Source organism: Lutjanus erythropterus, chromosome 8 (assembly GCF_056507025.1).
Source record: "Lutjanus erythropterus isolate fLutEry1 chromosome 8, fLutEry1.hap2, whole genome shotgun sequence".
NCBI lineage: Eukaryota > Metazoa > Chordata > Actinopteri > Lutjaniformes > Lutjanidae > Lutjanus > Lutjanus erythropterus.
Window position 1 is genome coordinate 22,993,927 of NC_139324.1, and position 24,564 is coordinate 23,018,490.

General features: G+C 39.6%; 1 pseudogene; it reads right to left on the reverse strand.

Annotated features, from left to right (window-relative positions):
• Positions 1–1,540: 1,540 nt before the first annotated feature.
• LOC146322839 (zona pellucida-like domain-containing protein 1 pseudogene) lies at positions 1,541–3,614 on the reverse strand (annotated as a pseudogene).
• Positions 3,615–24,564: the final 20,950 nt, after the last annotated feature.

Genomic DNA, 24,564 nt, shown 5'->3' on the forward strand with positions numbered 1-24,564 from the left:
AAAAATTCTTATTTTCAGGTGATTAATGAAAACAGACCTATGAATATTACATTCAATTTCTGACATATTCTGACAATAAACACCTGTCATTTTGCACACTGGACATTTCACTTTTCTTGGAGAACAAGATGGATGGGATTTTCAACACCAGACAGCTCACTGAGTATCACTGATTTCTTATATTATGTATTATGTTATGTATTATTTTGTCTATTAATTGGGAATCTCATCATTTATACTTTATTCCTGACTTTTTTCCAAAGCATGTGCATTTTTAGATTAATTTCTTATCTTGTACAGCATGAAAACCATATTGCAAAGACTCTTGAAGATCACTTGAAAAAGATAATCCATCAGTATTTCTTTTTTTTAATTTTAATGTGTTGCATTTAATGTTGTGTAGTTGCAGGACTGTATCTTCAGCAATTATATGGGTCCACACAGGCATAGACAAACACTGTTGCAACGAATTATACGTTATTGTCAAAAGATGCTAAACAACTGGCATCAGTTTTCAGTTTTTATGCATTTCTGACAAGCTGAAGCAGGAAATTACCTGTCTATGTAGTACTACAAAAAGATTACGAGCACAAAGAAAAACACTTCTCTGGTCATGGGAGGGTGGGGGCGTGCGCTTAGCATCTTCTTCCATTCATCAACCTTCACCTCCGGGGCACATCACAGAGAAACAGGGCAGTTGTGGCCCAGTGGGGTCAGAGATATACTGCCCTATGCATCCAGATAGGCAGGCAGCTTCCTCCTCTGACATATACACTGGCCTTATGGGACCAGAGGCCCTCCTGTTCACACAGAAAGATGAGGAGGGAATACTGTCTGGGAGAATCTTTTTTAAGCTGTGATATACTTACAAAGGATTTTAGAAACATATGCATGAAAACATATTTTATTGTAGCTTATAGGTTAACATATATATATATAGAGAGAGAGATTTCATGTTGTCTCTGTGTCGGCATGTGTTATCTTCCATCTGTTCGCTAACATGCAAGTTTAGTGAATTGCAGTCTCTGAATTGTAAATGTGACTGTGTATGTTTTTATCTATATGTAATTGGTCCTGTAATATATAAGTGTAATGTAAAAACAATGAATATACTTTTCTTAACACAATTTTGGTAGCTGTTTTTTAATTTATTTTTTTCATCTTCCATTATGTTTTTTTTAAAGTTGAAATAGGATATTACAGCTGCAACAATTAATTATTACTATTAAATTAATCACCAACAAGTTTAATAATTGATTAATCAGTTTGAGTAATTTTGTAAGAAAAAAAGTCAAAAATCTCTGATTCCAGCCTCTTAAGTGTATTTTTTCTGGTTTCTTTATTCCTGTATTACAGGAAAACTGAATATCTGTGGGTTCTGGGCAGACTGAGATATTTGAGGATACGTCACCTTGGGCTTTGGGAAACATTAATCAACAATTTACACCATTTTTTATTGGCAAACTATGAAAACATCGTTAGTTGCAGACCTACTGAATATATACATGTAATACATGAATGAAGAACACAGACTCGTTAATTTGATCTATTTCATTTTATTTTTACTAGTTTATCTTATACAGCAGTAGATGAATGCAGAGACATTAGGACAAATCAGTAATGGTTAACAAACAAGGAAAATAGTTTGTTCAACAGATTGTTGCTTGAAATGGTGCAGACAACACATTGATCCCACTCTTCATTATTTTATTTTTCTGCATTTTACTTGAGTTTGCTTGCAGGAGATGAACACAAGGGTGGTGGGGTCTAAGGTGCTTTGTGGATTTGATTAATTGATTAAGAGCTGAAATTAACTGTGGAAAATCAGTGAAAAACACAGACGGATTCTGGATTCAGGCAATGTAGCATTTTCATTTCAATATCTTTATTTGCTCAAAAGCAATGACAGGAATTCAATAAATTAGACATAATACTTTGAAAGGTACTTTGACTTCACTTTCAAAACACCCCACACACCTTACATTCCACATATCAAGACTGGGATTTCTGTAATGTTTTGTGATCTTTTCTCCTCCAGTTACCATTTTCTTCCTCTATATTTTTTCAAAGCTTATAAAGTGCACACATGCATTAACACTTATAGCTTGTCTTTGTCCATTTGGGGAATAAGTAATTATTTAACACTAACAAAAAAAATCTACTGAATTCTCTAGTGATGTGCCACTCTCCCAACTATCTTTCCAGGACTGATACACAGTTAGAGCTACAGTAACAAACATACAAAGATCTCCCAACAGTAATGATGCAACGATGAGCTGAGCCCTGTCCTCCACCAGAAAAGTAAAATGAGCAAGCAGATACAGTACACCTCAAAGAGAGGTAAGTATTCTGCATTTCAGCATGTTTGCCTCCTTAGTTCCTGATCCTTTTGTAAAACACAGCTGCAACACAAAGGGCAATCAGGCAGGCAAAGCCAAGGACGCCGACAGCTACACCGAGCCCGACAGCAGAGTCGTCTTCTTCTTTGGCAACGAAGGGCTTGTCTTTGGACTCACTGTTGTCAGTTTTGGTGATGATCTCAGGAGAGGAGATGGTGTATGTCTTGGTTATGCCATCTGCAGATGTGTCCACGGCACTCCTCTTTCTCCTTTTGCTGCATTGCTTGAAGGTGCTGCAGGTGCTTTTCTCACACAGTCGGGTGATGCAATGGAGGTAGTAGGTGGACACGGTCTCGTTCTGCTGCTCGATGAAACGGAAGGCCGGGAAGCGGAAGCGGGCACTCTGGCTGTCTCCGTTCTCGATCATAGTGGTGAAATGATCCTTTGAACAGGGGACGAACAGGTTGAAGAAGCTGGAGTTGGAAGGCAGTGGGGAGATGGAGGCATAGCACCGGTCGAGCAGGACGTGGTACTGCCCTGTCAAGTTGGTGGCCTTGACTTCAACAAACACACTGGTCCTCAGTTCAATCCCCAGCTGTGGAATGACCAAAGGTCGGGTGTAGTTTGCATTACTGAACAGCTCCATGGTCAAGGTGCTGATGAAACTACCATTGTTGTCCTTGACCGCAATGGAGGAGGCAGACACATCAATCTGGGTGTTGTTGATCAGATACTCTAAGGGGTAGGCACAGGAGTAATAGTACTTCAACTCAGCATTGTAGGTGATGGTGCCTGTTGTAGGATCGATGGACCGGACAACCCCACTGATGTTGACCGTCTGGATGTTGGAGAAGTCAGAGAAGATGCCTGTCCCGGCAGCACTGGTGGTCCTGAACACGCTCCCACAGGCATGGGTCATGTTTAGTGGGAAATTAAAGCGAGCAACAGGTGGAGTGACAGACTCATCAAGGGTTGCTCTACAGCCTGGTTCCAACATATGGTTCAGGATCAGCAGAGTCTCATTGTAGCCAGTGTAAACGACAGGGCAGATTTGAATCGCCAGACCAATGGATGATGTACCACACTCCACTGAGATGTCAGTAATCTGTGGCCGTCTTGCTTCTGTCCCACACTCACTCAGCGTTAGCTGACTACTTCTGACTATCATGGAGAATAAAAGTAAAATAATCTTCATTGTTTTTCTTCAGCTTTGCCTTGGATTTGTTAAACTCTGTTAGAATCTTGACTCTGAAGCTGAAGGCTGGTGGCTCTTCTCTGATTGTTTGAAGTCTCTGGGCTGTATTCAGGGATCTTTATAGGCAAGTGTGTCCTCTGGGATTGGTCCAAAACAAGGTCAAACAACTTGCTATTTGTGTGCTATTTGTATTGTAATAAGTAGGAAAGCTCCAGCCTGGACCATATCCTAAGGGCAACAACTGAAACCTGAAGCATCTTGCTTGCTAAAAAAAAACGATGAAACAATGGCCCTGTTCCTTTGTTGACTATGCTTTAAAATATAGATTTCCATGCACCCCATAACTAAGCCTTCATGAAGTATGTGAACATAACACTGCAGGAGATGAATTTCGGCATAACACAAACAATGCTGCAAAGGTTCTTCTATCCGGTTTAAGCCACAGCAGCTTCAATAATGACCTAGTTGGGATCAGATACAGCAAGCAGTGACCCAGTGGATGATTCAATCACTGTGCTCCTTATTTATCCTGACATTTCTCTGATGATGAAAAAAAAATATATAGTGGAAAGGGAATTTATTAGTCAAACAATACACCCTATGTGTGAAATTTAATGATACATACATACTTACATACATACATGCGTGTGTGACATCTTATATGTCTTGTAAGATTCTGATATAATATTTTTAAGATTTTAGTTTCACTAGTTGCCTAACTCATACGTTTGATATTACATATATCTATTCTGAATATTGTACACAAATTTACTGTCACATATTTTTTGTAAGTCGCTTTGGATAAAGGCGTCTGCTAAATGCATAAATGTAAATGTAAATGTAAATAGTACTTAGACGTTCACGAATTCTATGAGTTTCATATTACACACATTTACTAAGGCTCTTGCATCTATTTTGACTGTCATATTACGTACAAGTTTCAGGTAAGAGACATACACATTTAGCAAAATTCATCTTTATCTTTTCCATATAGAAAACATATAACTGGCTTAATTTTCAGCTTTTTCTGTTTCTAAGTAAAGTTCAAAATGTCACAGATTGTGTTTCATTCAAGTAAAACAGTCTTAGAATCCAAAAACAGTCCTTGTTAGAACTTCTCACAATTCAGAGAGCTGAAGCTGATAATGTAAACACTAGTTTCAGTCGTTGGTTCTTTTTTTTGTACTTGTACATTTATACAGTACTTGTTATTTGGTTTGCACTGGTTCTTGGACTTGTGTGGAAAGTTCCACACCCATTAATTAATCATATACAGTTTAGGTCATATCATATCCACTGTGTTCTTGAGGGGGGTAGGGCAGATTATGGCTTCGTATTTGTGTCACATATGGGAGGCACATGAGCCCATTATCTTGTTGCAAAGCATATATTGGTCAGCTATTGTTATTAGCATATATTCAGAGGCAGGTGATGAAAGGATAAGCTGATCCTGCAGTGTATTGTAAAGGTAACTAAATCTAAGCAGTGTAAGGGGAGACAAAGATCATAGTTCGTACTGAATCATGACAGAGAGCAGGAAGGTCTTCAGCAGCACTGCAGTGAACCCTGTCTATCTATCTATCTATCTATCTATCTATCTATCTATCTATCTATCTATCTATCTATCTATCTATCTATCTAATGTGGATCTACAGGGACACTGAATAACTTCAGGTGTTGCAGAGTGGGACTTGAGCCACATGACCTCCCCTCCACCATGGGGACCTGGAAGAAGACAGGCCACACAGATAAGGACAGAAAGAGAGAGTGAGTTAGAAAGAGAAACTCACACAGCTTGGAGCCTTGTGGGAACAGAAACAAAAACAAAAACAGAGTCTTGCAGAAAGACGGAATTCAGTGATATTATGACAACTGGTGAGAAAATGTGAAAGTTAAGTAGACTAATGAAGCATGGACTTGCTGAATAGCTAAAGAGAACTGAGCATGTCACTCAGCACTTGTTGTATTTTGCCATGAGGAAAGTCATTATGACCCAGTTTTTTATGTCCCAACTATAATAGGTCATAATAATAGGACACCTTCTGCCTTTGTGTTAGTACAGTACAGAAGACACTAACATGATATAATGCCACTGAATCTTACAAACCTACTTTAGTAGCACATACTGTACTGTGTGTGTGTGTGTGTGTGTGTGTGTGTGAGAGAGAGAGAGAGTGTTTGATAGTTGAAGATGATAGATAAAACATGATACATAAAAACAAATTCACACAGACTTATAGATATACACACACATATATATAGTACAAAGATATCATAATAGTATAAAGATATCATAAACTAAAAAAAAATAAAATTTCTTAATCATAAACCAAATCTTTTACCCAAAAAATTGATGGCTGACATTATGGGCACTTACTTCCTTTATGGGGACTTGCGTTTTGTCCCTATAAGAAAGGCCAATCCCCACAATGTGAATGTGTAAATAGTCTTGACCACAACATGAGTAATACACGTACACACACACACACACACACACACACACACACACACACACACACACATTTCTCCTGTCAGTCCCATTACATCTCATTGTTGTCCTTTATTAATGGCACATCTTGTCTGTGGTGATGACATCAGACAGGAAGTGAGAGGAAGGATGGCAAACAGACTCTGTCAGAATCCTGCTGTGAATTTATTGGGGTGCGGGGCTGGTCTTTGGGGGATGATGGGGTCAGCAGGGTGGTGAGGGAGGGTCACCTGCTCTCCTGCCTGCTCACCTCCGCTCTGGCTGTGTGATTAATGGTCGGAGCCTCAGAATCAGCCGGAGGGTCCGCGGCGTTGAGGAGTCGCAGAAGCGGAAACACGAAAAAAGGAGAAAAACGAGGTGGGATTTCTGCCTGGAAGAAAAATACAACCCTGTGTCGCTTTTTTTACTGCACAGGTCATGACCAAATGGCTCTCTGTTATGATTGGGCCTTACTGGTTATTTTGTCTAGCCGCTTGCAGCAGCGAGGTGATGATCGGTCCTGAGACAGAGGAAGTGAAGTGATGTGACTGTCAGCGAGACTGTGCAGAGAACACAAGCTGAGTGTTAATCTGTTGCTCTGACCAGAGCCTCTATTGTTTTGAATTGTAGTCTGAGCTGTTACAGGGTACAAGTCCGACCTCAAACAGTCACAGCCACCCTGCACATCTCCCATAATGCATTTGTCCTCAATCTATTCAGAATGGATCCTGGTGATTATATATTTTTGACTAATTGTTGAATATATTTCTGTCAGGAAAAGTGTGCGCCCATGTGTTCTTTCGGCCACACAATTATTGCTAATTACTGAGAAAATTATTGAGTATAAGAACAAAGTCCTTTAAATGCACGTGGTAAGTAAGTAGTCGTGTAAGAAATATGTAAGTTGTGCTCAAAACCTGCCTGGTTAGTCTTAAATATTTGTTATCGTTACATCTTAAGTCTCAAGATTTGAGACCCTGTGTCTTTACCTTTGACTCCATCAGGTCCAAGTCAAGTAAAGTTTGAAGTCGTCAGTTCTGTGGCTTAAGTTTAATAAGAGTCTACAGTTCTGGTGACCACACTGATTTTTTGATGTCTGGGTTCAGTCTTAGAAGGTTGGTCAGCTCAGTTTATATTCTGTATATTATTCATGTCCGGCTCTTTTCTAAAAGAAGGTGATTTATGGTGGGAACAGATTTTTTCACAGTAAAAATTTTAGTTACGCAAACAATAAGACCGATGTCTGATTCACTTCCATTTCCAGGTGTAGTCAGCACAAGCCATTTATTCACTAACATCGTTAACTAATCATTCATCGTATGATGAAGAGTTTGACTCAGATGTACACATATTGGCTGGCCCAACACAACAGTGCTTGTTTTCACTTGCTGAAAGTGACATAAGCTGGTCATAACACTTAGCAGGATAGATTGGGGGACAAAAAAAAGCTTCAAAATGTGTTGTGCTCAGGTGTGAGTTATTTCAAAAGAGTTGGCTTCTATTAAATATATATTTTCAATCACATCATTTATTACAAGAAATTTATTGTGGAGGTGAGGGCAGATCCCCTTCATACCTGATGGAATCAGTGCGTGAGGAAATAGACACAAAATGTAATCTATAGATTTGTATACATGAACAATTGTGAATATTTTTTTGTGACTTTCATAGTAATAAGGACCAGTTTAAAGAGTAAGAAAATGCGTGTAGGGATTAATTACGAGTGGGTGGGTCAAACACAGGACTTTTACACAAAAGCATTCGGTGCAAAAGATGCACCATATAAGAATTACAAAATACATGTTCACATTTACAAAAAAAAGTATAATTTGGTAGAGGTTTGGTGTACAGTACAAACACACATACATGATGCCCCACACACACACACACACACACACATACACACACACCACACCTCTACTCCCCATGTATGGTCCTGTGTTAATTGAAAGCTCGTCTGTTTCATACTTTTCTTGGCCATTTCCTCCTCTGCCGGCTGGCTGCTGCTTCGCCATTATAGCCTTGACCTGGTTCACACCAGATAATATATCACCCTGTAAAGCTAGCCGCCATAGAAGTCGACCTAGCACCCAATTGTTATGCTAAGGAAATGAAATGTCACATTTGAAATGTGTTAATGCTCCAAGGTACAAGCTGAACGTTTATTAGCACAATACTCTGGAAAATACAGTTATTTGGAAAAGTTACATAAAAGAACAAATAGAAATGAGTGGTCATGTGACATCTCAGATATATTGGAGTGCAAAGTTAGTTGGTAGGCTCACCAAGGATTTCTCTGCAAAGAAAAACTTGCTGTGAACATGATTCTGAGTTGTAGACTATGCAACAACAATACACCTTAGATTTTCATTTTTTTTCCAAACCTGGGTGTGTCAGTGTTAATAAAGTTGCGCTGTAAAGGTCAGTAATTGACACCAGGATCTCCTGAACACTGAAATGGAGCTTTACGTCCTCTGTATATACCATAAAGTGAACGAGGTCAAGACAGCAGTGACAATAGTCAACTTTCCTTGGTGGTAATTTGAGACTTCAGCGACCCCTGTGCTGAAATCAGAACTCCTTTCACTCCGATCAACCAAAGTCCTTTCACATAGGCGTGAACGCAACACAACAGCAATTGTGGGATTTGCAGACCGTCACAAATTATTCTCCTCTGGAATACGATGCTTAAGAATTTATATTTATTAAAAACAATAGTCTTCACTCGTAGTCAGTCCTTGTCCAGTCAAGTGTAGCTGTTTTGACAGAATACATGTGAGTACTGCTGCCGGGGTCAGCAGTTGATCAGCTTGCATGAAATTATTACAGAACAGTAGTTTAAACTTTGTAACTCTTCTCTGTTTTAGCAAAAATACTAAACAAAATAAACAAAAGTGGGGAGTTTGTCTGATCATTTTTAACACCAAAGTTGGTAAACTGTCTTCATCAGATGAGATGTTATTCACAAAGAGAGTTAAGGTGTGATTTTACTTTCAGACTAATATTATGACACAATTAGGGTAAAGAAACATCATTATATTTATGTCAGCAGGATAATTTAACAGGATTTATTGTTCATTCTGAACTTCTATAAGACTGCATTGAATTTTAATTTTCATTAAGGGTTAATCTGCTTATTATTTTCTCCATGATTTCTGGAAAATTATTATTATTTACTGAAAAATTATTTAAATGATTATCAAAGTAGTTACTCAGTTTTCTGTCTGGATTGTTTCCTTTTTATTATTTTCTGTGTACAAAATTCTTAATTTTGTAAAGTAAGTAAAGCTTTCTATATGTAGTAGAGTAAAAAGGACAATATTACCCTCAAGAATATAGTGGAGTAGAAGTATAAAGTAGCATGAAGAGGATATACCCAAATAGCACGAGTAATTAAGTAATTGAACTTAGTTACATTCCTACGCTGATAATCATGAATACCCATACACATTTAAAAATGAAAATAGGAGTGTGTGAGTGATTGTTGGATAACAACACGCGTTTGGGGTAAATATAGTTTATTAACAAAATAAATGTACAGAAAAATGGCAAAATGATCCACGGTAAAATTGTATCCATAAATGTCATCAATAACAGCAGCTTGAATCACACTTTCTCACACACACACTCAAGTTGTTCATGCATCAGTGTAGCACTGATTTACGAGGCACTGAATATTTCTTAGTGATGCCTGTTGCTGCCTTTGTCTTTCATGTTTTACACACACACACACACACACACACACACACACACACACACACACACACACACACGCACATGCATGTACACACGCTGTGACTGTTGCCCTTTCATGTGTGGAAAAGGGCAACTGCAGGGACCAGCTGTTAAGAACTGAAGCAGATATGCCCCTCTCCCCCGAGCAGTTGCCTTTCTGCAGCTAGGTCACACACACACATACATGTAGACATACATACACATAAATGTATACACAGACACACATTTCTGTACCGTTATAAATGTCCAATGTCATTGGATTTGACGCAGTGTTGACTGCCGTTAACCCTGGAGAGCTTGTGGTTGGGTGGGAAGGAGGCTCGTTGTGTCTACAGTTTTCATGAAGAGTCAAATCTGAAAATCAACAAGAAAATAACTCAAATCATAGAATCACTTTGTCTTTTGAAGCACCTCCTCCTCTCATCTCATTTAGTCTTTCTCTAACCTCTCCTTTTTGTTTTCTTTTCATTTGCTTTCCTTCCCACTACTTTTATTCCCTCTCCTCTTTTCTCCTCTCCTTTCTTTTTTCCTCTCCTTTCTACTGTCCTCTCCTCACCTGTTGTCTCCTTTCCTTTGCTTTACTTACCTGACCTCTCTTCTTTTCTTCTGCTTTCCTTTCCTTTCCCTTTCTCTTCTCTCCTTTCTTTTCTTCTGCTCCCCTTTATTTTCTCATGGTTTCTTTACATTTCTCTGCTCTCACTTCCTCTGCCTTCTGTGTCCTTTCTCTCCTCTCAATTTCCTTGACACTACCTTTCTTTCCTTCTCCTCTCAGCTTCCCTCATTCCTTTTCCTTTCTTCTGCTACTCTCTCTTTTCCTCTGCTTCCCCTCTTCTCCTATCCTGTCATTTCCTCTCCTTTCCTTTCTTCTTTCCCTCTCTTCTTACCTGCTCTCCTCTCCTCTCTTTTTCCCATTTTCTTTTCATGTTTTCTTCTCTCCATCTACTTTCCTCTGTTTTCCTCACTTCTCCTTTCCTTTCCTTTCCTCTCCTCTCCTGTCTCTCCTCTCTTCCCCTCACCTGTTATTTCCTTTTCTTCCCTCTGCTTCTCTCACCTCTTCTCTTTTCTCCTGCTTTCCTTTCCTTTTCTCTCCTCTATTTCCTCTTCCTTCCTTTCTTTTCTTCTCTGCTCCTTCCTTCACCATCATCTTCCTTGATTTCCTTTCCCATTCTCTGCTCTCATTTCTTCTGCGTTCCTTACCTATTTTCTCCTGCTTTCCTTTCATCTTCTCTGTCTCTCCTTTCCTGCTTTCCTCACCTGTCCTCCCCTCTCCTCTCACATTTCCTTGTTCCCTTTCCTTTCTATTTATACCATCTCCTTTCCTTTCCTTTCCTCTCCTCTCTTCTCCTATCCTCTCCTTCCTTCTTGTCCTGCGTCTCTCCTCTCAGTTTCACTCTTTAGTGAAGTTTGCTGCCATCACCTGCTGAACTGCCTCTCCTCCTCCTCCCCCTCTAGTTTTGAGTTACACCAGATGTGGACCCTCGCTGTTTGGAGGACTGATTGATTTTCGGCCTCACCGCAATCCAGCTGTTGTATTTGTGAGCTGCTGGCAAACGAGACTCTCTTACTTAGCCCTTGTAGTATCTACCAATGCATATAAATATATTTGATCATATATTTGATCTCATTTGCACGGGTTTCAGAGACTTCTGCTTCTGCCCCAACACAGTTAAGGTGAAAGTGATTTTATTGGTGGTGCTCACGGCATTGTAAATGTAAATGTCATGCAAAATGACATGATATTCAGCAGTAACGTGTTTACATTGAAAGTATTTTGACCAACGAAATCGTCCCTATGATAACACGAGAGCTAAGTGAGAAAACACGTTTCTTGTAACTTGTGTGAACTGACCCTTTAAACTCAACGTGTTGTGTAACACGCAGTGGCAGCAGCAGAGGACAGTTTGGTGACAGAAACACATGGAACATTTTTCTTCATCGACTCAAGCCCTTCACTCAGTTGCTTTTTTAAAAAAAAGGGTTCTGAGTGGAGCTGAGCCATAACTATGATAGATCGCCCCCCTGTGTATGTGTATGTGTACACATGTGTGTGTCTGTGTGTGTAGGCGGAGCGTTTGTTTCTCATCTTCTACAACTAGGGAAGTGTGTGTAGCTCCCATGTACTGCATGTCAGAAGACAATGTCTCTGTTAGTTGTTCTTTTGTGCATGTAATACTGTGTGTATGTTTGTATCAGTGTGTCAGTTTATCCCAGCCTGACTGTTTCTCTGTGTGTTTTTGTCTGTCAAAGCAGGCATGTAGCCAGTGTATTCTGTGTGTGCATATGTGTGCGCATAGGTGAATGCATAAGGGCAGGTGTGCCTTTCATTATTTATCCATCTCCATGCATGTGCACAGACAAATGTTTCTGTGCAAAAGCCTGTGTCGTGTGGGTGTGAGCACAAAACCATGCCAGTTCATGTCTTTGTATGTGTGCGTGCACATATGGGAAAGTGTTAGTGTTCCTGCCTGTTACCTGCAAATCACTGTGCGTTTTGCTCTGTGTGTGTGTGAGTTCTTTTGTCTTTGTGAGGACCAGTTTGAGTTTTTTAGACCATGAGGACATTAGAGTACCTTTTGTCTATTCACTTTTTCAATTGGCTGTTTGTGGGTTTTAAAGGGTTAGTGTGGATTATTTAAAGTGGAGTTGTGTGAGGTACTTATCCATTGTCAGTGTAAATTAAACAGTAGGTGCTGGTTGTATGCCCCCAGCATGGAAGATAAGCAATTTACTGCTGTGGACAGGATTGGTAACAAAAATTTACTTTAGCCATGTAAAAACAATCGATTTCAGTTTAAGGGTATATATTTATAGTTGGGCTGTGCACTGACAGTCTATGATTCGAATAGGAATTCAGTGTGATACACTGCACTGTAAAAAAAAAGAAGAAGAAGAAGAAGAAACATTTGTATAGGATGACCAAATCTGATTTGACTAAATAAAATCTTAATATCTTCTATACATGGGTGAAATCAGTAATTTTAACACACTCTGTAGTTGCTGGTCTACCGCTGCCTCAATCTGTTATTTTCTTTGTGTCATTATGTGAATTTGTAGAATCCAAACTCCATCTCCAATCTTTTTAAAACACAGAATTCACACAATAACACAAACAAACTAACCGTTTAGAGCAGCAATAAACCAGAAACTCCCATGTTCTGTGAGGTAAAATTACTGATTTCACCCATGGAGAATGATATTTGGCTTGTATAACAGCGGTTTTCCCTTGGAAAACACTGTCTGATGACAAAATGAGGGATTGTTGCTGACCCTGTCTGCAGTAGCACATTGCTTTGCCTCCCTGCTGGTGCCCCTCTCTGCTTTACTAAACTGGGGGCGTACCGACCACCATCTACCGCAGGTAATTCACTGACTATCAATAAGTGTCTCATACAACCTAACGTTAAAAAATCCAATCTATCTCTTTATGGATTAAGACTCAAGGTCGGGTATGCACGTTGTTGTGATGGTTAAGGTAAGAGTCAAAGTTAAGGAATCCATTTTAGGAAACAAGCGTCCTCACAAGTATAGAAACACTAACACTTGTGTGTGCATGTAATCTGTACTATAAGTGCAGGAATTCCTGTCAATGTGTTTCCACAACTGTGTGTGAGCATGTGCATGTGCTCTGTGTTACACACATTCGCAGTTCCTCGGCGTGCATGTGTGAGTATGTGAGCGGCAGTCTCCTGGGTCGGGCCATAACAGTGATGGATGGGCCGTGTGTGGAGGCCGTTATTATTTGTTATGTGAGCGGGTGTGTGTGACTGGGCCGAGGGGGCCATACACCTGCTGCGCGTCCAGAGAGCCCCGGCAAGCTTGGAGAACAGCTGGACGCATTGATTTAGCGGCTCGCTCCGCAGGCTGCAGGAACAAATCAAGCAACAGCTAATAAAACCGGCCTTTATGATGGCTGCTCCATTTGCCCTCCAAAACAACTGGCTACATCATGTGTTTTTCTAACGCCCGCCGCCACACAAAATTAAATCCTGGGCTAAGGTGTCGCTTCTGGATGCTGTGGAGCTCGGGGCTTAATGTCTGGCTTTAATGCAGCGGGGGTAATCAATGTTGCATGGTGTAAGTGTATGTCTGTTTGCATGCACAACCACTTGCATTAAATGAAAGTGTATGTTTGTGTGTTTGAGTTGTTTGATGTTTGTTCAAGCGTGTGTGCGTGTGTGTTTTTAAGCCTGTTTGTCTTCACACCTACATGTTAAAGTGATCAATACTTTTCTAGGTGAAATAAGTGTTAGTTGCAGCGGGGCTGAGTGAGGTTTGGACATCTGTGTGTGTGTTTGCAAGAAAGAGAAAGTGTGTGTATATGCTTACATGTGTGTTTTTTGGGGGGGCAGAGTGTATTTTGTATGAGTCAGCCCTGTTCCATACAGAGCAGCTGTGCTGTGTGTCTCTGTGCTGGCAGATGATACAGTGGCTCTATTGTGAGTCTATTGTGAAGCTTTTATCACGCCTGCTGAGCCAGTGGATACAGAGGAGCAGATTAACTGAGCTTTTGCACTTTGTTTTAGACACAATCTGCAACCGGAGACATGTGTGTTATTTATCAAGCAGATGCACCAGCTTGGCACTGTCATCCAAGACCGGAATTCTCTGAAGATGCACGTAAACATCTCTGTGGGTCCACACAGTGACAGATGTCACTGGTAATCAGGTCACAGAGCAAAGGAGCCACGGCAGAAACCTCCTTAAGTTTATGAGACTTACACGATTTGTACAGCAAAATAATCCTCACAGATGAACACCACTTTTATGATTTTTGAAGCATAATGCAGTCTCAAGAAGTAAAAAGTCTGTTATTCTTTAAAAGAACTACACCATGGATGACTCAACTTCCCCTCACTAACACTAGTGTCAGGTGTGATAACGTTTAATGTCTGTGACAACCTCTGTAGTGTCATTTAGCCACTTGTTGGCAACTGCCTTTTTTAATAAAATGTAAAAGCTTTAAAATTGACAAGTGGGGTATTTACTGACATATATATGCAATAGAACAGAATGTGTAAACCTCTTAGGTTTGTGTTTACCACAGAACTTATTTCAGGTATCTAGCCGTAAACCCATTCAAAAAAAACAAAAAAACAATTGACTTCCAGACAAGGGAACTGGAAGTCTAATATGCAATATCATATCCAGCACTCTCCAGGGACATCAAGTACTGTAAATCTGCCCTAGTTACTTGAGGGGGGATTTAGTAGCATCTAGCAGTGAAGCTGCAGATTGAACAACTGAATATTACTGGCCTCACCCTCCCCTTCGAAGCGTGTGTGAGGAACTACAGTGGCTGTGAGACTCATGATAAAGTGGAAAGGCTGTATCTAGAGCCAGTGTTTGATTTGTCTGTTCTGGGCTGCTGTAAAAACATGGCGGTGCAACATGGCTGACGTAATGGAAGAGGACCTGCTCCCACTGTCAATGTAAATGGCTCATTTTAAAGTAACAAAAACACAATAATTCTTATTTTCAGGTGATTGTACACTGATGAAAACATACTATTGAACATTATATTCCATTTCTACCATAATCTGCCAATAAATCCCCATAGATATTATACACTGGTCCTTTAACAGCTCATTTAATCAGCATCCTCTGCAGAAAGATCCAGTGTACGGATTAACTGAACAGGCTATATACAATATGTATGGATAACTAAAATATACTCCACCCTCCAAAATGGCTGTTCTGAAAAGTATACTCCAGAAAGACTGAAACACTGATATAAAAGCTTGCAAGGCAGCATTTGTCATCTATGAAAGACATTTGGTTGAAGAGGTTGAGACAGTCATAACCTCATATGTATAAGAACAGCACTGAAAAATAGAAACAGAGAGAACAAACTGGAACCAACAAAATGGGCTACACTGAACTGCATTTTCTGGTTATGTCGCCGAGCGGGAGTCCAATATCGCAGCATTGCTACTAACTGTTGAAGCTAAAATGCTCTAAGTTGTTGTAAAAACTGAATTTACCCTTCCTAAACCCTGTCCCTTTTTGATCTGTGCTCCAGTAACAGATGAGCAAACTTTGTACCAGAAAGGAACCTCAGTCACCTTTCTCCTTTATGCTATGTGCTAGGCTTGCCAATGTTGAAAAGAAAAACTAATTTTGAAGACGTTTAGAAGATGTTGCTGGAGGACGTGTAACAACACATTCTATACTGTAAAAAAAACACATCTTAAGTTAGCTCATGCTAGCAAAATGCCAGCTAACTAGCTAGACAATTAATAATGTAGATTATGTAACTAGTTAGCTAGCGTTTTTCTAACATTAGTTGGCAGCTATAACTAGTTAGTGAATGATTGATGTGGATTAGCTCTCTAGGTGTTGTTTAGTTAACATTAGCTAATTTCAGATGTGACTGTGTCACTTTCAGGTTCTCCAGCAACATATTTCATCATCATAACAGCATAAACATCATAAATTTGTTTTTCTTTTTAACATAGACAAGCCTAGCATGTAGGCTTGCATAACAAAGTACGGGACATTGGCAAGGAGAAGGCTGACATGAAAAGGGCAAGACTTAGGAGAGGGTCCATTATGCAGCCAAACTTAAACACACCAGGCCTACTGGAGCGTAATCAGACGGTGCCAGGCGCTCCTACTTGATCTCTCAGTGATCTAACAGAATCTTCCGGCAGATGACAGCTGCTGGGTGTGATGCTGTCAGACCAGGAAGGAGGAGGAGACGACATTGAGCAGACAGGGTGCTGCGTGGTCATCACTGCCACAATACAAGACACACAAAGAGGTGACACGGTGTCACCCCAGCAGCTGTAGCAAATAACTGAAGTGTGATGCTGTGGCCGATGCTGTGACATTGTTAAATGCACTGAGTGTCGGTGAGTGACACCACTTAGTGTCACACCATGAGGCCGATGAAAAGAGACGGGCTTTATTGTGTAGCAGGCTGAGCCCGTCAGCTTGTTGTTGATGTGAGAGTCTTACGCTCTCCTCTTTTGCTATAAATACTCCACAATAATAGATTTACAGGTCAACGGGCAGCAGTCAGTGATCAGAGGAAAGATTCACAGCAAGCAGGACTGATCTGTTACAAAATGACATTCTGGGTTACAAAGGAAATATTTACAGCTATGGCTCAGCATAGCCATATTGTAGCCACCAGTAATAAAATCTGATTCAATAATTGAAGCAAAACAGAGAAGCTGAAAGATTGCCTTTGACATTGTAGTCTCACCCACTTTCTGCTCTGCGATATCTATTTCAGGAATCCTGCCGACCAAGCCAAGACTGTAAAAACCAAAGCTGGACTTCAGATGTTAAAGCCATCAGCTGCGTGTGTGCATGTGTACGTGCATGTATACATACATACAGCGGATGAGTTTACGTGTCTGTTCGTATCAGATGCCTGCAGTACTTGCAGTCCATAGCTAAACCGTGGAGCTTCACCATTCCATCATCTTTATTCACCCGTGTGATCAAATCCCTGGCCGCTGTCAAAGACAGTGCTGGGAGATGGAAAAAGATGTGATGAGCCTCTCTGCTCACCGTGGCCTGTCCTTCACGAGGATGTGATCACCCTGTAAAACACTCACGCTGCTCTACGCTTACAGCGGTACTGAGGAACCTGGGGTCTGTGCAGGACCACCTGTAAATACATATTTTCTCACTTAACTCGAGTGGCATCCAGCCAGGCAGCAGGGGCCTCATTTATAAAAATGTTCTTAGATTTATATTCTAATTTATTCTTATTTCCTACAGTGTGCTTATGTTTGTTTCATTACAGTATAAAAAACCTTACTTAAGCAGGTTCTAAGAGCCCCATTTGTAATTTATACACCTGTGACTTATAAATTTCAGATTAAATTAAAATTGACAACACCTGCTTTACAATCAGTGATTTCCCCTTATATACCGCAGCACAAATGAAGGTTTTGATCAGGAATAGACCTTTTTCACAGCAGCCATTTTACATGAAATAGTAAACGCAGGTGCCACCAATTATATAAATTAAGGTTCTGTTCCATTCAGGTTAAACAGAGTCACAGTGCTGCTATTTTGCATGTTGGGTCGCTGGAAAGGTTCTGCTACACTAAATGGAAACTTGCTATGCATTAAAAAACCCAACATACAGAAACTTGCAAGAGTGTACCAAAATGTAATGCAAATATTGTTATTTTTGTTGTTCATTTGTTATTTATTCCAAAATGTCCTTGTAAATACTGATTTTATAATTCACATACAAGTTTTTAAAAAATGGCAGAGGAGTCTCCGGCAGTAAACATGGATCCTTCGGGGTCTCCCTGTATGCAGCAGGTCAGGTCAGTTGTCCTTCAGAGCTGTTGACACAAGGTCAAAGTCAGACATAACCTCTTGGAAATCCACACTTTATGCCGTTCACCTTTGACCCCTGGTTCTCTGAGGTTAACGGACCACACACCTCCTGCAGCAGGTGAGCGTGAACTGTTGAATCTCATAACTTTTACAAGTCTGGAGGCAGGTGGCGCTGTTGTCATCACACTGGTATTTCAACCAGTATTCTCAGCACCTGTCTATCACAATATGAGATAATAATAAAGAACCAGGTAGACATACAGTAGGTCTCAGAATCTGAAGCAAAAGTCTCGCCAACAACCCAACACATTCAGCATCTCTGGAACTTTCCATTCATTTCGAGGCCACGTGGAAACGGATTCTAAGGAGCTCTCGAGTTAACAGTGTTTCCATGAGAACACAGTGGTTATGAAGGTGCTATTTACACACACAGCAAGACGTCGCTGATAGTTGGACATTTATGCTCTTGAGCAAGGCTTCGTTGGACGGCGGGTGATTCATACCCAGTGCCCACTGCTCCCAAGGAACAAGCCCTAAATTATTTGAAGGGGAAAAGGGCTGCCAGACTGAAAATTAAGGAGGAAAAAACTTTTCAACGTGAATTATTCACTGGACATGACTCGGGGGCCTCAGACGTCCCTTTACAGCCTGGCTCCCAGCTTCAGAATCTCCCCGTTCTTTTTTTTTTTTTTCCTGCATTGCAGAAAAGTCTGCGAGTGCAATGCCGTTCGATCCAGTCCAGTTACTTGTTTTATTATCACTCCTGAGATGTCAGCACAGACCACTCTTTGTCACCTCCCAAAGTTGCTCTGAATTCTCACCAAGGCTGTTTCTGTGGAGGCGTATACAAGCCCCGGATGGTGGAAATGACATTTGCTCCTTGCAGAAGTCTGGCGGGGACGGCGAGAGCTGCCATTTGGCAAAGCCATCAGGAGCACTTTACGCGTCTGACCTTCACGTGTCTACATGCAGTAAATATAACCCCCTCGCTTTTGTGGATGCGCCCGGAGCACTCTGACTTCCAGAGGGAGAAACAGGCAGAGGAGAGCGTGAGAGACAGAGGTGGAAAGAGAGAAGTTTAGCTGGGAAACATTTCTGTGCTAAAAAAAAAAAAAAAACAGTCATCATAGCATGAATCACACAGCGGGGCGGCAACGTCCCATCTACGTTACTGAAATTCACAATATTTTCCAAAATTAAATTCTGGTAATGGCTATCATCGAGTCTATGTTCACATAAAATTTATTACTTTCAGCTGACAGCTTGTTGCGCTTCTCTTTGGCCTGTGTGTTTTCTTGCGACTTGAAAAAATGGCTTGTAGGTTCACATTATAAATATATATAATACTATACAAGTATATTTAACCTGGTACTGGATGAACATACCATAATAAGTCACAATATAGAAAGTTGGTTCACACCAAATAACTGAAACATATGTTCTCACTTTTGTTGTATCCATTTGCCCACATTTTAAGATATCTGTCTCGGATATTTTTGCCTCCAGCCATACAGTGGAAATGAATATAATTTTCACTTCCACTGTATGGCTTTTATTGTTGTTCACAGCCTAGAAAAATTCTATTTTAAAAATTCAACAGCAATTTCTTTCCAGGAACAGTGCTCTGTTCACTCTTGATAATCCACCACCAGCTACTCTCCAGCAGAGATATAGTCTGTCTAAAATATAGTTGCCATAGATTTTGCTGCTCGGCAATGGGTCCCCTTCTCTGCAAAATAATGAATTGTGTTTTTTTTCCTTTTCTTTCATCAACTGGAATAATTAGGAATGCTTTTATAACACAGACGATTAAATTTTCATGCAACAACTGCATAAAAATGCACGCATTATCCTTTGCCATCAAAAAGTTGCACCCTGAATCACTGAATTTTGTTTTTTGTCGCTTGATTTTCACAGGAAAAACACAGTTAGTAATGTAGCAATAGTTCAGTTATGCAGCAAATAAAGAGAGCTATATGTATAATCAATCAAGTCAATGATACAGTTCATGAGTGATGCACAAAAAATACAAAAATGTTCGACTGTAAAAGTTGTGAATGCACATATGAATACATGTTTAATTTGCACATAAACCTACATGCATGCGTACATTTATGTGTGTGTGGGTGAGTCAGGTTCCGGTCAGGGTGTGTGTCACTCCTCAGATTGAAGCTCCAGAGCTGAAACTTTCCCTCAGCAGCACATCTGGAGGCCAGCAGCCACGCTCTGCTCCATCAGAGTCCAGTAGACCGCCTATTTTCTGCAGCTCCTCGGCTGACATCATGTAATCTTCAGCTCGCTCAGTTCAGCCACAGCTCAGATACACTGTAGCTGTGTATTAAAACTGCATAACATCATAAATTGATCATTGTTAATTATGCATTTTTGATTTTTTTTTAGCGGGTTGACTTTATACTTTAAAACATTTTAACACAGGTTTTATTAATCAAATTATTTAACATAAAATTTCTAGTTTTTATTTTCAGGTCACTAAGAACTTTTAAAAATTAGTTGGTCTGACTTGTTTTTCTTTCAAATGATTATAGAAAGTTCTGCATGAGTAAATCTATATCTAAACAAACACAGTCAGCAAATTTGCACATTTCTTCTTCTGTTAAATAAAGATATGGTTATTTATGTTCATTATAATGAAAACAATGCTACCACGATTAAGGTTAGTATCAAATTCAGTCCCTATCAGTACATTATTTAACAAGTTCACCTGGAGCAGCCTCAGCTTTTCTTTGCAATAGCTCTGATGTAAAATGTCTCCAAAACCATCTGTGTTGATGAACAGTTGTTGATTCAACTTAATATCTTAGGTTCATTGTTTTCTCAAGCTTAGTTAACTAAATTAATTTCACATTTTCAAAACTCATATTTGAACTAAATTTTCAACCTAAGTTCAGTTAACTCTGCATTTAGGTTGAATGTGCTTAAAATGAATTACAGTGTAGAGACTCATGTTGAATTGTAAAGCTCCATAGCACTTTAAATTAATAATTGTGTAAAACCACCAAAAACTGGTGTTCATTTTTCAAAGAAAGGAACAAATTAAGAAATCTATTACAAGGTGAATTAAGGAGTGAATAAGGGTATATTAGGGTATTGTTTTTTAACAGTAAAAACAAGATGGATGTGTTTTGTTTTTCTCATAGGTTATCCGGTAATAAAATGGTAGAAATTTGCACTCAGTCCTATTGTTTACATTTGTTGTTTTAATTTCTTGTCACAGTGTAAAAATCCAGCATGCTCTTCCTCGTGTTCGACTCTTTGAGAAAATGAGGCCCAGAGCTTCAGTTTGTAATGGGTTTCAAACTCTTTGACCTTTGCCCCAGGAAGCATGTCTTGGTGTCGCTGGACGTTTAAACGCACTGACTGACAGAAAACAAACGTCAGCGTCAATGAAAATGTAAATCATTTAAACTTGGTGAAAGCTCTCGGTGCCCCTGGGAGCAGGAGGGGGATACGCTGCAATAACAGCAGAGAGAAAGCTGCCATTCACGATGGTTTTCAACAAAACCCCACAATGTGTTGCTTCCTAACTAATCGCTGCCCTGTCAATGATCCGTTGTGACTGGACAAAACATTTCTCCTTAATATTGGCCCTATTTACGCATAATTACATTTATATGTTGCTAATATTTAATTAAAAATCAAATATTTGCCGGTCAGTGTTTCCTTCTTATCATGGACTAAATGCTAATTTGGAGGCTTGATTAAATTTTCTCAACAAATTGGAACTTTTAACATGTAACATGCATTCAAAAACACATATCTGAGCATGATAAGCCATTTTTTTCAACCTTGGAAACAGCAGTTGTCAAAACACTCTCCAATCTCCACTCAAGGTCCACTTACTTTCTTATTCTGTGATTTTTGACCCAATCTCCCAGTCTGCATTGATTGATTATTCTAAGCATTTTAAGGCTTCTCCAGGACTAAATGAATGAATTTGAGCTTCAGCCTTGATTTTAAGTCAGCGTGGCTGAAAAATCTTCATACTTAGGACAGTAAGTAATTATACTGCTAAAAACCCAAAGGAGAAATTTTGTGTTAAGGTTTCCAGGACCCAAACTTACAAAAACATTTAATGAATTTCCATCTGTATTTGTAAACTGATAAAGAACATGACAAGCCATGAATTTAAAATGTATATGAAATGTACATTTATTTCATTATAAAAGCATATCACATCAAAAATCAAATGTGCTGAGTGTAATGTGAAGTTTCTCATCACCTTATAACAAACTTGCACTGTTCGCTGAAACGCTTTCAGGCCTTTTTCAGGCTGTAAATTTGGAACACAAAAAGGAAGTATTGAGTTTATCCAGTAACATAAACAGGGTGAATGGGAGAAGATCAAAACAAGGCTTCAAAGTCATGGCCCACATTTCCCATAATGCCTGGACTGAGTAATCTGATGACTTTGCTGTTTTCTGTTCAAAAATGCAAATGTCAATTTTTTGTGTTTTGGTTTATGTCTGTAGCGATTTTGTCTGTTTGTCGATTTTTTGTTTTCTTGACATTTCTTGACTTGAATTGTTTTTTTGCTTGTGTTCTACAGTTCTTGTCCCCTGTGTTGAAAGTTATTTAAGAGTTGATGTTGATGTTGCTGGCAGCTGCTTTTGTCTTTGCTCATTTATGTTTGTCACTATTTGAGGAAGTCCAGTTTGCATTTTTCTCTGCCAACTGGCAGCCCAATAAAAGCACATCCGCAACAAATTGGGGTCTCAACCCTTAGTTTGTCTGCCATAAATAAATATACCATCAAACAATATGCCAGTCTCTATCAGCCTCTCTTTCTCATTTGACATGTTGCTCCCATGTGATTTGGGTAAAATGGCAAGATCACATCATTAGGATTAATTAATGAGCCAAAAGTATTGTTTTTTAAAACGCAACCTGATTTATGTTTGTGCTTCTTTCACTTGAAAGCCTTTTCAACATTTGTGGATCATATGATTTTCTACTTATTTATTGCAAACCATATAAGACTTGGGTTTCTGTTGCTTGAAATCTGTCCATTGTGTCAAAAACAGTCTTGCTGGCATTAAATCCTCCATAGAGAGTAAAGTGTGTGTGTATGTGCTGCGTGTGTGTGTGTGGGTCTAGACTGAACAGATAGGGTTACACAGTGAATCTGTGACTGAAGAGCTGGTGGACGGATTGCTATAAATTGACTTGCCATGCTGACATGCTGCTCTCTTTGAGGTCTCGTTTTTACAGCATAAACGCTCTATCAGTCAGCACAGACAGTTCACCATAGATGGAGCAGATCCCAGTTTAATCTCTCCCCAGGCACAACCCTACTTACATCAGATCCTGTGGACAGGAAAATGCCACTGACCCTTTGAGAAGTAGTTCATGTGTTCGGTGACTGCACACTGTTTGACCAACACTTAACTGCCTCATGACAGATTTCTTAGATGCAGGTGATCAAGGTGAAAGAAATAATATACCTAGTAAAATTTTATAAGGTTTTGTAGATTGGAAGTAATTTAATAAATCTGAACCATACTCTTGATGGCGATCCTCTGTAGCACAGTTTTGTTTTAGCCCCCTGTGTGTAGGAATTTAAAAAATATTTGTCTCTGGCGACTCCTAGTGGTGGTATTAAAAAAGATACTGTGCAACACAATCCGCAACGAGTATTTTTGTGCATTCATTGTCAGTACGCAACACATGGCCAAAACCATTGTTTTGCTAATATTTTATCGTATTTCTGCAAACAAATACTGAATAATTTCAAAGTGATAAAATCACACATAAGGGCTTTAAGTTTAGGGTATAATATTCAGCTTTAAATGCCCCTCCACTCAAAAATATATTTTTCTTCTTGTTTCTATGGTTTAATGTCTAAGATTCACTGAGCAGAATGAGCATGTGCAAAGTTAAAGACCAGTTTTTGCATTCATCTGCTGAAAGTGGAAGGTTTCTCTGTGCTCATTGAAATTTTTTTTAAGGGGCGGGCCTACAAGCATGTTTTGTGATATCACAACTAGTTTAAAAGCCAATCATGGCTCAGTTTGTATCTTATACAAGTGTGATGTATGGAATCGTCAAGCAGCCAGTGCACATTACAGTGAGAGCTGACTTTACTGCAAAGTAGGTGATATCTTGTGTCCAGCAGGTAAAATTTGGACAATTAAATTAACGTTATAATATTTACACTTGGCATTTAAACCTTAAGTAGACTACCATAGCCATATTTTGGAGCTTGTGTTTTTACCCATGCATCATCCTGGTCACCCCCAGAATTCCTAAGATATTTTTCAGTAGTAGTTGTAGTTATAGTAGGAGCAGTATTGACAGGTTAGCTACCGAACAGGATTTCTGCGTTGCTATCATTAGGTGGTCATTCTCTGAAAACCAGTGCTACAGGACTGGGGTCTATCAGTTGTACTGTTTGGCCTGCTTCTGGGAGATATGTATAACTGCACAGCCAGTTTATCTCTCGTAATCTTAAAAAGGAGACACATCTCACGTTGGACACAGACAGCATTCATCTGCAGAAGCTTTGA